Source organism: Bombus pyrosoma, linkage group LG4 (assembly GCF_014825855.1).
Source record: "Bombus pyrosoma isolate SC7728 linkage group LG4, ASM1482585v1, whole genome shotgun sequence".
In the NCBI taxonomy this organism is placed as follows: Eukaryota; Metazoa; Arthropoda; class Insecta; order Hymenoptera; family Apidae; genus Bombus; species Bombus pyrosoma.
The window spans coordinates 13,552,370-13,557,849 of NC_057773.1; positions in this window are offsets into that span (position 1 = coordinate 13,552,370).

Below are 5,480 nucleotides of genomic sequence, written 5' to 3' on the forward strand. Positions count from 1 at the left end.
TCGCCGATGCATGATGATCACTTTATTTAAGAACGTTCACAACCTACGTAGTGCAGCGATCTTCCTTTTCTTCTTCCCCCGGATGGTTTTGTTTATTTGTAACAATGTCTCTGCGCTAACATGTCAACCGCTTTCCTTTTACCTTTATTTCGCTCTACTATCCTACGACGTAACGTGTAACCTTTTCTTCTATGTACGCACGTGTACGTACGATCTTACCAACACATAACGAGAACATTCTTTTAAAACGTTTCGCTTTGGACGGGACACGTAGGTACTGTATAACACTTGTGTCGTACGTCTTATCGGTGAACAATGATCTCGCGTACAATTAATCTTGCGAAATTCATTTTTCCGCTCCTCGATTAGGACGCGATATTTGGCATCTCGAAACAACCGGGGAAACTGAAGTTTCGCTTCTTTCTGTGCCTAGCGCCTTTGTTTCCCTTCGTTCGGTTAGAAATATTTTTTTTTTATTATTTATTTATTTAAATTTTACAACTTGTCCGGTAGGACATTTGGTAAAATATTATAGCTTAGATATACATAGCATGTGGATGGTTACCACCAGCGGGGTACCATCTTCGTGTTTGTTAGATTATATCCTTTGTGTAGAAATATTTTGACGTTATTTCGTAACAAGCCTGTATAGTATATGTTTATTTGAAAAAAAAATAGAGTCCCGTTTTTCCCAACTTGTTCTCTCGCGAGCAGATGTCGGAAATTAAAGGGCGATCTCCAGCGACGTGACGATTGGAAAGGTGCTGGTACGAAACGCGTGATGCAAATCGCTGTAAAAAATAGTTCTGATCGCCTAGTCATCGAGAGGCACTTCGGTTTATAAGAGAACGTTCCAGAGTCACGACACGGATACGTTTTCACCGATCGATTCTCCGATCATTGATACCCAATCATCCGTTCATGATCGCCTTATTGTCGAAACACGGTTAACAGTGATTTTCTCACAGTCGTTACCGCAATCTCGAAAACTCGTTCGACCGTGAACGTTTAATGGTCCAGCTTTATAAATTCTTCACGAGACATTTAAGAAAGCATTTCGATGAAGCGCCAATGAAAAATCATTTGTAAAGAAAAAAGCGTGGAAAAATGTCGTGTTAAAATCGTTGCTCTTTCAACGACGTATCGTAGCGATTTGTTCCGAATCGACGATGTTCGTACAAATATAAATATCAACGATGATCGTACAAATTCGCGCAAACTTTCGTCTCGGTGCTCATCGAGAACAGTTTGATTTAGCCACGTACAGACGTAAAATTAGTATTATAAATAGCCTTGGAAAATAATCTGGATTATCGTCGACGCCAAGTGACGGTACGAGAGATAAATGTTTCTTAAAGAATAGATTGACATGTACATTAAGTAATGGATATCAACGACACTGTAATCGAGCATTATGTGACAGCGAACTAGAAAAATACCGTGTGACATCTTCACTGGACCAATTAAATGCCGCACTCATTATTAGTAGCTAAATTGAATTAAATCAAGCTAATAAACGTCGCCGAACATCGCTCCTTTGATCCTACGATCTTCGTTTTCCTCACGCCAATTTATACCGTTTAAAGTAGACTCCTGTTTTTCTACCTTTCATCGAAGAGAAAAACCTTTCTTCGAAGGGGAAAATTTCGTACTTTCCACGTTTCGTTCTCACAGTACGAAATCATTGCAGTCCTATGGAAATACCAGCAAACGATAAACCTAAATCTCGGACGTTAAACGCGGAGCATAGCGTTCACCTACAGCCTACAAATAGATGGCTAACCTGTTTACCTGTTACAATTTTTCTTTGCTTTTTATCGCCACTCGATTCTCTTGCCAATCGCTCGAGTTTCCTACTATACGCGCGCAACTCTCTCGCTAATCCGCCAGATACGCTATTCCTATTCTACTCTCATTCGTCATTTCCTATCGGGTACCGTACCCGAGTCTCTCCCTTCTCTCCTCCTCCTCCTTGCATATCTGCATATATATATATGTAAGATCGTTTATCACGCGGTAATTCAGAGGATCGATTCTGAAGTCTGAAAATCGAGTATATTGCGAAAATGCTTAAATAAAATACAGGAGTATATAAATAAATAAGAATTAATAGGAGTCAACAACGATTAATAACGGTAATAATTAAACAAATGACAAGTTTTGTGCAATGCCTACCTGAAAATCGAGAACCGATCTTTCTCCGTCGATCTTCGATGTTTTAAACAATTATCCTTTCTACTATGGCCTTGTCTATCTTTCATGTTGCTCTCTGTCCGTCCGTTTGGGAAATGAGCGTCTCTCAAAATGGCTGTCTGTAAACCAAAGAAAGTCCCTATCGCCCTTGAACTCTCTACAGAGTTTACATATAGATATAATACTCGTACAAATGCTACGGTAAATACAACGATGCGCCAATACTTTTCGTAGCCACTGTATTTGGATATGAGTCTCTCCCTTCTCTCCTCCTCTTACCTGTATATCTACGTATATATGTAACGAATACGCAGAAAATATTTACCTTCTATTTCCGATGATCGTCGTACGAATTCTTCTATCCGCCACTGCGTATTTTATTGTAGATGCGCTGCAAGTAAAAATTCTCCACGCATAACCGCAAATATAACATATGTCGGAGATGGAAGGACACTGGAGCCTCCCCTTTGGAACTGTGGGAAAATCCCGTGATATTGTAATCTAGATTCTACTATAGCCGTAATTAAACAATTGTCATTCAATCCGATTGTATTTGTTCGAGATTTGTGATAGTGGGATCGGGCTGGAGGTGACACAACTGGTCGCCGAACGTGGCCACGGTCACGGGATGGACATTTTGCCTCGGAGGTGTCGATATAATGGGACACACGTTGTATTAATAATCAAACTCCAAGCAGAAACTGTCTAGCAACGGCGATTGAAGCTTTCTCGATGCTTCCGACCAGTATATAACAAACGAACGCAATCGTAAAGGGAGGAAAATTTCCATCAGTCTGTTATTCGTGCGATCGCCTTGGAAAGTTACACATCGAGCAGTATATACCGAGCGTCCCAGCAAACGTATTTGTGCTTCAAAGTATTCTACGTTTAGTAAAGAGTTACCCCGTTGACCGTGGATTCGTTATCGAGCCTGGAATCGTTGTCACTAGCGTCTCGAGTATCTAATTACCACGGTTACTTGTCGATATCTGTAACAATCATATTTGCACTAGTCAATATCTTCTCTATTGCATAACGACAAGGTCTATAACCATAACGAAGATTCGTTTCACGCCCCAACCCTAATCATAACGACATATATATGTATATACACCAACATATTACCCGTTAGTTACCCAATTACTTGACACGACGGATCAGATCCGCAGACTAAAAAGACAATACCCTTTAGATCGAAGCATTGGATTCAACTAGAATCAAACGTACTATAAACTCTTGTAATCCAAGTTACAGTACCACGCCAGAATAATTTACAATGATTAAAATTCTCAATGAGAATCGATTGTAAGAAGTCTACCAAATAAAGAAAAAAAAAAAGAAAAATACACCAACATACGTCGATCACTCGGTCGATTAACGTTAGAGATGTTCGTTTTCGAAGCTACGCTTGTCATCGTTAGAGTGGTTGATTACGCTATTTGGGACGGAAAAGCCAACGAATGCCTGTTGAAGCGCATCTATTGAGAATTCGAGCGTAGAACGATTCGCATGATTTCGTTGGCTGTTCGGTTCGAAGAAAACGCTACGGACGGAAATAGACATTTCGGCATGGGCCATTGGAACGGCCGCGGAATCGATTAGGCAGGGAATAAAGGTAGGAATAAAGCGACGATTAGGCAGTACCCTGGTAAAGGTTAGGGAGTCGGTTTTCGAGAGCATTCGGAATCGTTAGTGCAAGCCACGTCCCGCGGAGTTTGATCAGCAGGAATCCACCGCTATGCAACAAGTGGCCCCCGAGGCCAAGGGTTCCTTTCACTTCCAGCAAATCGTTCGTCTCGAAATTCTCTCCTCGATATTTCTCCCCGCGTCTGCGCTACCTTCCATCCGATACCCCCAAACTACCCGGTATTATCCGAAGAATCGAGAACTCTGTTCTATTCGAGCTGTTTTTGCTCCGCGCTTTCGCAATTTTTCACATGCTTCCGATAGAACTTATTCGAGTCATTTAGAATTTCACAAGGTTTCGTGTAATATAACAGACTAAAAGATTTTTACGAGCGTTCAAATATTTACGCGAACCGTTGTCAAAATATATGATAGCGTTGATTACAGGAATTATTCGATCAATGGAAAAAACAGTTAAAACTCGGCAATATGAAACGACTTATACGAACGATTGTTCCAGCGTTGTAGAAATTGGCAAAAATCTTCGTTCTTTATCTTATTTCAATGTCAATCGAATTCTAGGATTTAACGATTCTGTTGCCTGCGATTAATTTGATCGCACAAAGATCAACGAGAATCAGTAGCAGATTGTAATGTAATAGCGACCGTGGTTGTGTTAATTATTCGATCAATTTAGACGAAGGAGTTCGGAGATTATTAGTGACACAAGAAACGACTTTCTTGGCCCGAACCGACCCGACCTCGCGACAGGAGAGTCAAATGGTACGAGATCTGACCTCGTTGATCCACTGCCGTAATGAGAACCAACCTCCATTCATGATTCTCAAGCTGTTCCCAAACATCCTTCGTTCCGTTTCTATCAATCCTCTACGAATCGAATTTAATAAGATTTCAGAGTAAATCTCGTGTCGTTAATGTTTCTTGCTTCGTCTTTAAAAATAAACTCTTTATTATTAGACGATTATTTGGGCAATAGCAGAAATCAATATTATAAAACATTTTGCAACAATCTTTTGTCGTTTGACGACATTTACGGTAAGAAGAATCGCGTCAATTATGTAAAATTCGTTCGAGTAAAAGTTGCTGTATCCACACACGCGCAAAGTATTGTTTCTTCGGAGTTTGAACTTGACGTGTCAATACCATCCGGTAGCCAGTTAACCGCGTTTAAAAATTGTAACGAAATCTTAACCATCGTTTGATTTTGTTTTCGCATCTTACGAGAGATTTTTACAAGTAAATTCCGCAATTAACTGCTCGATGATTAATACATTATTGACCATTGACCATTGAAGTATTGCTCGTGTTTTCAAGCACACGTCTTCTTTTATTGACCACGAGTGTGCCTATTTATATAATAAGTTCGATGATATAACAAACTCTTGAATGTTTCTTCAGGAAGGGAGCAAACAACGTTTAAAGAGCTCTTCGATTTCAAAATCAACGAGTTTTATAAATTTGGAATCTCTTCTGACAGATACAACAAACTCTTGAATGTTTCTTCTGGAACGGAAGAAACAACGTTTAAAGATCTCTTCGATTTTAAAATCAACGAGTTTTATAAATTTGGAATCTCTTCCGAGAGATACAACAAACTCTTGAATGTTTCTTCTGGAACGGAAGAAACAACGTTTAAAGAT